Here is a 13431-nt window from a genome sequence, read left to right on the forward strand (position 1 = left end):
TGATCTTTGCTTGTGTACACCTGTAGCACTGCCTAGGAAGACATTAGAGCCACACTTTTCCCATGCATGTATCTTAGAGTTGAAACAAAGACAATTATGTGATGAGTTGACAAATTCGGATCGGTAACATCAGGAAATTGCCCTGAATTGCAATTTTCCAAGATGAAAATCTAACCTGATATCTCCATATGTGGCTTGGTGCCAATTTATGTTTACTAATGGACCCATGAAGTGTCTTCGGATATACAAGGTGATATCTAAACATGTATTGCATTCATTGTGGTCTATAGATTTAGTAAGGAATATAGATTATTTAAAATTTTAGTATACAGCCAAATTCAAATGTTGCCAATGCTCTATAATGAAATAATTTTCTTTCTAGCCAATAATCTAAAAAAAGTGCTAAATTTTTGTTACAGATCCAAGATCATTGTTGTGCCAAAATATTCTTTGAAGAGTACAATAAATGTAAAATACCTGAGAATAGAGCAGCTATTTGTAAGGTTTAATAGTTGATATCAAATATGCAACGTTTTAAAAAATGTGTATTTTCCACTTTCTGAACTACATCAGCTTGTGTGATCCTTTCTTTGATATGATTCTTGTTCAACTATGATTGATTGGGAATTTGTTTTATGAATCTAGCATTTGAAGTCTCCTTTTCTGAACTGGAATACATAATCTGTTTGGTGCTACTTGCTCATTATCATTTCAAAGTTGAGGTAAAAGGACAGAGCAGTCAATTTATACAGCAAAACCCAAATGACACAGCACAAAAATTGCTGCTGAAACCCTTTTAATTTTCTTAGCATATTGTGGCTTTTATTAGCTTTGATGTTGATGGCTCATTTTCTCTTCCCCTGTTCCAAGTATAAAATAATATTGGTTTACTGTGTAATGGCAACAATGTCAAGACAGTGGTGGAAAATATTCTCATTATATCTTATTTTCTTTCTTTGAACCATAACTATTCTATTATGTCAACAAAATACAGAAATAAATTAATCATCCTACAATTTTCATAGGCACTTCAGAAATACATTTCTGTTATGGGGTGTATGTGTATCTGATTCCTTTCTGGACCTACTCATCCAATGGTCATAGCAATTTTAAATTTAAGTTGGGTGATGATATGTCCTGAAAAATGTGGTGCTGGAAAAGGCAGCATCCAAGGAGCAGGAGAATCGATGTTTCGGGCATAAGCCCTTCTTCAGGATGATATGTCCAATTGTATAGTTTTTAGACTATCTAATATTGGACAACTCAGCCAGGTTACTTTAATCATCAAAGAATATTGATTTGATGTCGAATAAAACTTAACCAAACATGCAAAGATTATTGACATAAAAAGGTTTGGACTGTGCAAGGACAGGTATGGCATATATTAAGTATTGGCTGTTAGATTATAAGGCAAATATAAAAGGTAAAGTCAGCAAAGTGCTGCTGTCTTATTCAAGAGAGGGAGAGATAACTGGTGGTGGTTTAACATGACCACAGCTCAGGTAAGGGGAAGACATTGAGACCTTCATGCTAACCTCAGCCATTACAGGAACTGAACCCACATTTTTAGCATTATTTTATTATTATAAACTAGCTGTCAAGCCATTTCAGCCAACTAATATAAGGCAAATATGGATAAACCACAAACTATGTTTGCACACCTATTGAACATATCAAATAGCTAAGGTGATAGAAACAACACCAAGGATTACTCAGTAATCTTTCTCAAATGTTACTGACACTGAATTACCAAATCTTATTAAGACTTCACAAGGCATTCTATTTGTTCATTTCTGTCAATTTGCCCTTCAAACTCGCTCAAAAAACATTTCAGGATGGACTGTTCATGTTCTGGTGGTTCACCTTCCTTTCCTGGCACGATGCTCCCCCAAATTCTGGGAATCTAACATTTACTCACAAGTACAACTCTAGCTTTTCATAAACAGTGAACTTAACCAAGCCAGCACTGTATTTTATTCAGTGTATGTCTTTATCTGCCTGTAATTATTTCCCATTAACGATAATATCTGCAACTCAGAGATTATGATTTGTGATTAAAGTATCACACTCAGAAAAGCAGAAACGAATAGTTTGTATTCTGAGCCACAGTAACATGTATATTCAAAATAAGATTATATTTGCATGGTGTCTTAAAACAGAATCCTCTCAAAGCACTTTAAATACGTGAAATTACTTTTGACATGAAGTGACTATTTATGGAGAAAAACAGTGCATAAATTATGTTCTAAATTGCATATCTCACAGCTAATAAGGAGATAACAAATGCATAACATGCTTCTGATAGTAATCATTTGCAGAGAAGTGACACGACGACAGTCAAAGAATTTTCCATTTTTCTGAATTCTATCATCTTTAACACCCATTTGTTCCAGGCCAACAAGTAAACAATATATTAATAAAAATTATGTGACAACATGCACTCTCAGTATGAGAGTTAGTCACAGCTAAAAATATCTTTCGCCAACGATGACTGGCTAGCTACTGTTTTAATTAGATATGGTAGAGGCAGCATGGACTCCAGAAATTAAAACAAAAATGACAGTTCTTCAGATACTGAAGTGGATAGTCATGCTCCAGTGTTATGACGTTCAAAACCAGGATAATACTGATCGTCCAACATCTCCCCATTCCCCTAACCTTAGCTAACCCACTAACAGTTTTTTAAGCTTGCTTTGATCCTAGTATTGTCAATGAGAGAGCAGAAGGCACAATTACTTGCTGTATAAACTTTACATTAAGATTTTATGAAATAAAAAATATTCCTGTCTCCCGAACTTTGCCTTGTTTTTCTATAACGTGTTCCACTAATTTAAACATTTTAGAGTCATAGAATCTTACAGAAACAGAACTTTTGGTCCAACTCATCTATGCCACCAAATATCTTATATAAATCAGATGCCCCTGAGATTCCTTTTATATCTTTCCCCTTTCACCTTAACCTATGCCCTCTGGTTTTGGACTCCCCTAGCTGGGGGAAAAGACCTTGTCTATTCACCCTATCCATCTCCTTATGATTTTATAAACCTCTAAAAGGTCACTCCTCAGCCTCCAATACTCCAGGGAAAAATAGCTTCAGCCTATTCAGCCTCTCCCTATAGCCTGGCAACCCTGGCAACATCCTTGTAAATCTTTTCTCAATCCTTTCAAGTTTCACAACATTTTTCCTATTGGAGGGATACCAGAATTGCACACAGTATTCCAAAAGTGGCCTAACCAATGTCCTGTACAGCTGCAATATGACCTCCCAACTCCTATACTCAATGCACTGACACATTAAAGAAAGCATACCAAACACCTTCTTCACTATCTTATCTAGCTGCAACTCCATTTTCAAGGAACTATGAAGCTGCATTCTAAGGTCACTTCTTTTTCAGCAACACTCCCCAGGACCTTACCATTAAGTTTAAAAGTCCTGTTCTGATTTCCCTTTCCCAAATGCAGCACCTCACATTTATCTAAATTAAATTCCATCTGGCATAACTCAGCCTGTTGGCCCATCTGATCAAGATCCCGCTGTAATTTGAGGTAACCTTCTTCTCTGTCTACTACACCCCAATTTTAGTGTTATCTGCAAACTTACTTACTATACATCCAATGTTCACATCAAATCATTTATATAAAATGACAAAAAGCAGCAGTCCCAGCACCAGTCCTTGTGGTACACCGCTAGTCACCAGTCTGAAAAGCAACCCTCCATCACCATCCCCTCTCTTTTACCTTTGAGCCAGTTCTATATCCAAATGGCTAGTTCTCCTGTATTCCATGTGATCCAATCTTAGTAACCAGTCTACCGTGAGGAATCTTGTCGAATGCCTGACTGAAGGGCATATAGATCATGACCACCACTCTGTCCTCATCAATCCTTTTTGTTACTTCTTCAAAAAACTCAATCAAGTTAGTGAGATATGATTTCCCATGCACAAAGCCCTGTTGACTATTCCTAATCAGTCCCTGCCTTTTCAAATAAGTGTACATCCTGTCCCTCAGGATTCCCTCCAACAACTTGCCCACCACCGATGTCAGGCTCACTGGTCTATATTTCCCTGACTTTCCCCGAACACTTTTCTTCAATAGTGGCACAACATTAGCCAGTCTTCCGGCACCTCACCTGTTACTATCGATGATGTGACTATCGAGGGGCCCAGCAATCATTTCCCAGCTTCCCACAGAGTTCTAGGGTACACCTGATCAGCTCCTTGGGATTTATCCATTCTTATGCTTTTTTATACATCCATCACCACCTCCTCTGTAATATGGACATTTTTCAAGATGTTGTTATTTATTTCCCCATGTTCTATTATCTTCCATATCCTTCTCCACAGTAAATACTGATACAAAAAGCTTGTTTAGTATCTTACCCATCTCTTGCGACTCCGTATATAAGTAGCTTTGCTGATCTTTAAGGGGCCATCTTCTCTCCCTAGTTACCATTTTGTCCTTAATGTATTTGTAGACTCCCTTTGGATTCTCCCTAAACCCTCTTTCTTTTCTGTTCTCTACTGTTTGATCCAATAAAAAATCCTGCTTTTTTCCCCTTCCTACCAGGTTCCATTGCTACCCAAGAGGACTAATATAGAAAAATGTGGCCTTTACAGTTTAAAAATAGAGGTCAAACTTTCAATCAATGGATACCCAGAGCCTTAAGATTATTTTTGCTTTATCTACAGATGGCCACATCAGAGGCAAATTTATCAATACCTTCAGTGTATCATAAGGTGGGACTGTGGAATACCTTTCTTCAGGGAATTAACTTTAAGAAAGGAGTTTTCCAGTTTATCAACAAATAATATAATAACAGTGACAACTTATTTTAGAGCAGCTATTCCTTCAGGTTTTCTTTATACATTCAAAAGAAAGGATGATTCTTGTTCAGAGTTCTTCAGAGTAAAACCTCCACTTCATCTAACCTTTGGAGATTTAACAAAAAGATTATTGATAAACATATGTTGCTGCTGTTTGATAAACAAAATGATGTGTATACCCAAAACATTTCTTTTGTTTTCATAGTTATGATTTGTTGTGATCACAAGCAATTATCCATAATAAAGGACAAATATAAAGATTTGCTTCAAACATGTCAGATTTTTAATAAGATTGTGTACTTCTGCTTGAAGTTAAAGCCTTGACTTAAGGCAAGACAGTCAGGACAAGATTCAAGACAAGAGTGTATGTCAAGGGACTCCTTATCTCTGCAGGTGTTACTTCCAGAAAATAACCATCCCATGAATCCATATACAAGGATTCTAGTGACTGAAAATAAGGAGTGAATTTTACAGTGATTAGTTTTCTTGCTCTGTGCTTCTAACCTGAGTCTACCTGGTGATTGCTATCTGAAAAATGAAAACATTTTCTGGTATGTAGATGATTTGAGGTAGAATGATTTGAACATAAATTTTTGTCCTGTATTCGATTTATGAAGATTTTGCTCCATGCAGATCAGTCAGGTGTTGACCTCATCTCTGTGTGAAACATTTCCTTTTTTATGTACACCGAAAGTCTGTACTTAAATGGGTACAGCGTTCTGAGGAGATTGATAGATTTGTATAATTATTTCTTGTGGCCGAATCCAAGTTATGCTGGGCTTTCATTTCACGTTGAAAAAACAGTGAAATCCTTCAATTCTAAAATGCCCCCTTGCTCAATAAAGCAGAAATATACGTGTCCACCTGCTGAAAGGTCATCATTAATAATATAGCCGGAGGAAATAGGTTTTCTTCTTGTTTTTATTTTCTGTTTCCAATGATGCAATATTCTATTATATGTGACCAAGTGATTTAATATGCATTACATTATTAAATGCAATACTTGATATGATGAGAGATAATAATATTTCTGCAAACTGTAATTGAATCATGTTGTGATATAGCTACAACTCTGAGCCCATTAGGGACTTCTAAAAGTTAAAGAGAAAACTGAATACCTTTTAATAATCTGACAGAATTATGTTCCAAGATTTTTCATTTTTATAAACAAAAAACTTTGGTATACATAAAAATCTAACAAAACGAGCTCCATCAATTCAGAAATATAGTTTATAACTAATTATGCTATGAACTCAGTTTAGCATTACATACCCACTTCCTGAGCTCCCTTACATATTACAAGAATCTTGTTCATTCATTTCTACAGAAACTGCCCCAAATGAAATTCAGCCACCCTCCAGCATTCACTTTTCTCAGGAGTTCAACTATTCTTCAAGAGGTTGGGATCCTTTCTATTAGATATTCAGATAAGAGACTAGCTAATGTTTATATAATATCTGAAGGCTGTGCATGCCAAAGTGCCTTGGGCTGGTTGCAAACAGATACTCAATTCCTTTCTCATAGCTTCAAATGCTAACTCTGATGTTTACTTTCTGCCACAAGTGAGATTTTTCCTCAAGCTACAAACTGGGCAAAACTTCTTCCTATTTATCCCTTACAAAATGCAAACTGAGTTCTTGTCTCACCCACATTCCAAGCAGTGAATGCTCAAGTTAGTATTTTCTCTGCATAAAGTGAAGGCCTAATTGACAATCATTTTGTGTTGGCTCTTTTAATTCAAAGAGATGCAGCGCACAGCAAAGCAAAACAGCACTTTTAAAACAAATATTTAGACATGTTAACAAGTAAACATTTATCCACAGGCCATCTAAGTCTTTTCCAACCTCTGATGACTGCATGGAGTTTGTACATTCTCCCCGTGTCTACATGGGTTTCCTCCGGGTGATCTGGTTTCTGCCCACAGTCCAAAGATATGCAGGTCAGGTGAAATGGCATTACTAAATTGACATTACTAAAATGGCATTGCTAAATTGCCCATAGTTATCAGGGTTGTGTTGGTTAGGTGCATTAGTCAGGGGTCAGGGGTAAATATAGGATAATAGGGTAGGGGAATGGGTCTGGGTGGGTTACTCTTCAGAAGATCATTGTGGACTTGTTGGGTCGAAGGGCCTTTTTCCACATTGTAGGGATTCTATGATTCAATGATCTTCAAAGAGAAACGTAAGTTAACTAACTCACATTCAACACAATGCTTTATTTTTGTAATTGATATGAATGCTTCATATTTTGAATGAATACACTCCTCCTCACTCCAGACACCTTGGTTCCATGAAGAGATCCAAAAATTAGATCGCCCATTGTGCAAGTTATTTTGAATCATCAACATTTATGAGGGTAGTCTCATTTGGATGGGAGAGGCCATCATGATAAATTGGGAAGTTAATATTGATATTGAGCTTCAACCTTTCCTTTTACCAGTATGAAATATTGTGCAGAATTTTTCCATTTTCAGATATTGTTTTCTCCAATGTGATTCAAAGTACCCAAGTCCCCATGGATCAGAATGACTTTTCTTAGCCATTCTTCCCCTTGTCAGCTTATTAGTTATGCATCCTGGGTTTTCAGTTTCTTTTTCATTAAATGTAGGATGAAGGGGGTGAAAGTGTTCACCGCAACTGGGACCTTGATGCATTCATGCCACAAGTGCATTATTTAAAGCCCAGCTGTACACCACTTCAGCTGCTGCAAGCCAGGAACTGCCTGTCACACTATAGCTCTTGACCATTATCATTGATTCCCAGAAAGAAAAGCTCTTCAGCCATGGACCTGGAAGTGCTGCTCAAAGCAGTGGTGGAGAGGAGAGCAGTACTTTCCTTGCTGACCATTGTAGGAGGCCACCCCTGTTTTCAGCAGTGTAACTTTTGCACTGTACTTTAATGTGCATGACACTGATGCTACATGCAATGTGCAGGCATTATATTAGAACTTGACCTGCACATATCATTCCGCACTTCAACTGGTATTGAATGCAAGTATGGAATCAGTGATAATTCAACCTATCTCTGGAATAAAAGATTTATTCTATCTGTAAGCTTTTCCAGGAATGTAATGCCATTTAAGGCTGCCAGCTATACAATAGACATCTCATGCTACCACTCTCCATTACAGAGCAGTGGTCTGCCAAGAATGGCTGCACAAAGTGCGACAGAACATCCTACAGAATGCTTAAGCTAGTCTGCACAACATAGCAGTCTACAAGCATTCTGATACATTGGAACATTAGCAATGATGAAAAATTCAAAAAATAATTCCTGAGGATTCCTCTGAACCTGCTGGCTATCATGAGGGACTTCACTGTAGAAAACTCAGGTACGAAAAGCTAACTGAAGCCTAAAGGTCTACTGAAACTGGACACTATAAACTTAGTGCTGTCTCACTGATTGCTGTTTTTCCCATCATGGTCAATGGGACATGGGATGTGTAGATACCTGAAAGTGGGATCACCTGGAGATATCAAATGTCCAATCATAGAGATAGTGAGACATTTATTCAGCAACAGAAAAATAAAATCCAGGACTGCAACCATAACAAGATTTACATGTCCTTTGCAATAAACCGGAGCTGCTTGTCAGATCACCAATGGAATCTTAAAGAATGATAAACAAGATTCAAACTCAGTTTGTTCATCCTGAGCTTCGGTGAGGTTATCTCTGGTTTCTCAAATTTGACAATGAAATGTCATGCTCTCTGGGATGGCCCTCCTAGTCAACTATATCTCTTCCGCTTTTTCATCTTCAGAAGTTTGCTATTGATTCCCCATTTCTTCAATATCCAAGACATCCCCCAACTTTGTCAGCTCCAGATCTGAAAGGCACAGCATGTCACAATGTAGCTGGACACCCTTTCTGTGCTTTACTCAAGGGCCCCACCTGAGTGATCTAGGCTTCGAAGCTTCATCTTAAATGCCTAAGGCCTGCTCCTGGAAGAAGCTTGGACAGTATTATATATCCATTCTACTTGTGTCTCAGGGTGTTATATCGGTGTCCTCAACAATGTTGGGGAGGGCTTCTCTTGCCTCCCGTCAGCTACCTCTGTATGCAGGGATCTTGGAAGGCAGCAGTATGTAAGTTATCCAGTATGTACACATCATGGCAGCTCCCAGGATATCTGTTGCTCCACCCCAAAAGAAATAAAGAGTAACATAGCCTGCTCACCTGACGCATGATTATTACACAGTCATCTTTCAACCTGACATGGCAAGTTTCCAACTTCCGGTTCATGATTGAGTTTTAGGCTTCATCCGTGATGTACGATTCCACCCCATTCTTCGTATTCCCTTTTGTTTTGCTGGCTCTGTGGCTTCCATGAACTTTCAGCAGTCATTCCCCCTCCCACCTCTGTTGAGCCCCTTTATATAACAATTAATTTCCCCACTTTACCCCACAACCCATGGCTTTGCAAATTCTCATGAATTTGAAGGGCCAACACCTACTCCAAATTAAGGTCAGAATAACATTTAATAGAAATTTGATACCGTGTGTAGGCCAAATGACAAACCATTATTGCATCAATAATCTCAACAGCTTGTTTGTGTCCAATTTTTAAAAATATTGACTGTAAGTTCATAATATGACATATGTATTGGACATGACACCTTTGTGTAGCTCAATGTATTCCCATTTTAAACAACATATTACTCAGCTTTCTGTAGTCACTGTCAAAGCATAAACATGCCATTTCATCTGCGAGGTGAACCTTCAGACATTAGTCTGGAAACACATTAGGTAATATTTCTTGACTTGTACATTGTTATAGCAACTGTAGTTGAGTTGTAATAGTGTGAACTGATCAATAAACTTAATGTTTTTCAGTCATAAGAATAATTATGCACTGAACTATATGATAATTGGGCCAAAGTGTTTTTCCGTAGCAAGATAAATCAAAGGGATAGTAATGGTAGCAGCTCCCCATGTGTCTCAGATCAACAGTGCTGGAGATGGAGTGGGAAATCTTTCAAACAACCTATTTGTGGGAATAATTGTTTGGGAATTGGAAAAGAACAACTAGCCAAAAACAAAATGTGCTGTAAACCTGAATTGAAACAAAATCATTGAAGGCAATTTTGAAAGTTGCTTGATTGAAATACATTGGCCAAATCTAATACACTTTTCCAATTTCCAAACACCAGTTGGAAGTTTACCATTACTGCACTATATTCAGAAAATTCCATGTGCCGTTTTGTTGAAGGTGTTGGAATCAATTTATATCAGGAGATTGACCATAGAGAGAAGTGCTTTGATAAATTATTCAATCACTAGATTAAATACTTTGAAGAGTGTGGATGAATTATATTTCAAAGTATCACCAGTAAATGGTGAATCCTATACATTTCCCTTTTAAACTATCAGAATTGGTCACATAGTTTGGACAGAGTTGAGAGTGTGTGGCTGGAACAGCACAGCTGGTCAAGTGGCATCCAAGGAGCAGAATCGACATTTTGGGCATGAGTCCTTCATCAGGATTGAGGCTTATGGGCCAAGGGGACTGAGAGATAAATAGGAGTAGGTGGGGCTGAGTTGAAGATAGCTGAGAGTGCACTGAAGAGCTTCAGGGCAGAAGGGACGACCTGGAGGGTGCACTGACAAAGAGATTCACTGAGATCCTTGTAGAGAGAGGAGGAGAACTTCTTCGTGATAGGCATCCTTGGAAGTAGATTAACAGTAAGATTAAAATCAACGAGGAGAAAGAGAGGACTGCAGATGCTGGAGATCAGAGTCAAGATTGTGGTGCTGGAAAAGCACAGCAGGTCAGGCAGGATCTGAGGAGCAGAAGAATCAGTTTGGACAGTTTGAGCCAGAGTCATGGATAGCAAAAAAAATTGATTTTTGTCTCAGCATTGTTCATTATGGTGTTAGAAACTCAGCAGGTTTCGGAGAAAAAAGGCCTCTTTAAGACCCCCCCCCTTTTTTTTGAATATTTCCAAAGCAGACTCTCATCCATCCCACACTGTTGTCACAGCTCATCATGGTACACTCTCCATTTGTTTCAGACAGCTTTTATTGACAGACACTATTGAAAGTGAATTAGTTCCTTTGCTGCAGTGCACATGCTTGGTGTCCTCTGTCAGTATCCATTATCAGAGATTCCATTCCATCGAGATAATCAGTACTACATGTCATTCTTGACAGCAGCCGAGACAGAAGCTTTTGTCTTCCCTTGGACATTAAATTACAGTTTACTGTTCATCTATTTCAGCAGTTTGTTTTGAAATTAAGTCTAGCTGTTGTTTCTACAGATACGCAAGTAATTTTCCAGAATCATAGAGTTTTGAAACAAAATCTGAAATTATAAAAGTTCCATAAAATTAAATAGTCTTGGATGCATGACTACTCACTACCAAAACTCACTAACTAGCCTTATTGATAAAACAATTTGTCATTTTACTGTAACAGATGCTGACACCCATCAAACTGTCTGGCATGGGTTATATTGATTTATGCTTATGTATGTGTGTATATATTTATATATATGAGAAAGGCCTAATTAGTGTGATGCACAAATTGAATTCAAGTTTAATTTTTATCAGCATTCTTTGTCTAGATTTATTTTGAGTGTTTTCAATGACATTGGGCTTTCTGAATTATAGTCTTGTCTTATTTAGCTCATTGGTATCAAGTCTTTATGTTCTTTTGATTCTGTTACTGACTATCATAATCTCAGGTACTTCACTGTTTAGTGCTGTTGACTTCAGTAAATGCCATCTCTTTGCCCAGTGCAGTCTGCTATTATGACAAAGCTGAGTTCTTATAACAGTCAGGAATGGAAAGCCTCTTCACTAACACTTTGCTGTAAAGTGATATCAAACTGTTACTCAGTTTTTTCAGAAGTGTATATTGAAGCAAACCACAGAATAATTCAGTTTGGTGCAGAATAAGGCCATTTGGCCCAACATGCTTGCACTGGCTCATTAAGTGAGCATCATCACATAATGCCAACCTCCTGCTTTCTTTTTATATCCTTACACATTATTTTTATCCATAAAATCTTTTGATGTCCTCATGAAAGCTGCAGTTGAATCTGCCTCTGCCACACTTCCACACAATTCATTCCATTTCCTAATTATTCTCCAAATGAAAACATTTCTCCCGACTTCACCCTTGCTGCTTTTAAAAGACCACTTTAAATCTATGCCCTCTTGTTCTCATTCCTTTTATGGGGAACAACTTCTCCCTATCTATACTACCTGGTCTATTTATGATTCTGAAAATTGGAATATGATCTCCCCATATATTTACTGCTGTCACAATCTAGTCACCATCCTGCTGTTTATCATGATTAGATTCCCTACAGTGTGGAAACAGGCCCTTCAGCCCAACCAGTCCACATTTCCCTCTGACTAATGCACCTAACACTGTAGGCATTTAACATGGCCAATTCACCTGGCCTGCAGGAGGAAACCCACGCAGACACAGGGAGAATGTGCAAACTCTAGACAGACAGTCGCCCGAGGCTGGAATCGAACCTGGGACTCTGTTGCTGTGAGGCAGCAATGCTAACCACTGAGCCACTGTGCTGCCCCATACACTCCAGTTGTTATTCATTCCCTGTTGATATACTGTAGTTAGGAGATTGATTAAGGTATGCAGTTGAGGCCTGGGAGTTAACACTCAGCTGGGCGTCATAGTACCAAGGTTTTGGTGATTGTATATCCCTTGCCCACATGATACACTCTCCATGCTAAAGTTTTAGAGATTTTAGTGCCACTTCATCTTCTGGTTCAATCTCAATCATTTGTAACCTATGTAATATATTTAAATTGGTAGTTGACTGCATTGCAAAACATTCATCTTATGAAAGGCCTCCAGCATTCAAAGTGAATCAGTGTATGTTTCTTCATATTCGCTATGCTGTTCCAACCATGCTTATGTTATGCGATTGTTTGCCTTCCTGAGAATGTACTGAATTCTGTTATAAAAGAAAGAACCACGGATGCTGAAAATCTGAAACAGTTCTGAAGAAGGTCCACTGGACTTGAAATATTAACTCTACTTTCTCTGCATAGATGCTGCCAGACCTGCTGGGTTTCTCTATCAATTTCTGTTTTTATTACTGAATTCTGCAGCCCTGGTACCTTTATCAATGTCTTTTCTGGTCCTGTTCACTTTATGATCCAAATGATCATTTTTGTGCATGTATATTTGTGAAAGTACCGATGTCACAAAAGTATTTTATCGTGACTGGCTTCTAAATATGCATTTTGAAATAATTATGACTGTCTAACTTAGACAACTAGAAAGGGGACAATGACTCTACTAAATAACGTATGCACTTCTGCCTGACATTTTTATATAAAATAAGATTTACATTCTTTTGTGGATAGATACATTTCTGTACTATTCTACTGTCGTGTACAGTATTGGTGCAGATTGTATGTCAAGAAAAAATGATCCAGCTTCTGATAAAATACCAACACAGACGTGACTTTGGACATGGCTTTTGTTATACTGCAGCTGTCAAACCTAGAACTCAGTCTGTGGGACACAATACAATCAACATATTACAATAATATTGCTGATCACACTTCTGTACTGTGTATTCAGATCAGTGACACAGTTCTGTGAATTAATGTCCTGGGGAACAGAATGCC

This window comes from Chiloscyllium plagiosum, unplaced genomic scaffold (genome assembly GCF_037043375.1).
Source record: "Chiloscyllium plagiosum isolate Xiang-an unplaced genomic scaffold, Cpla_swu_hap1 HiC_scaffold_13, whole genome shotgun sequence".
Lineage (NCBI taxonomy): Eukaryota > Metazoa > Chordata > Chondrichthyes > Orectolobiformes > Hemiscylliidae > Chiloscyllium > Chiloscyllium plagiosum.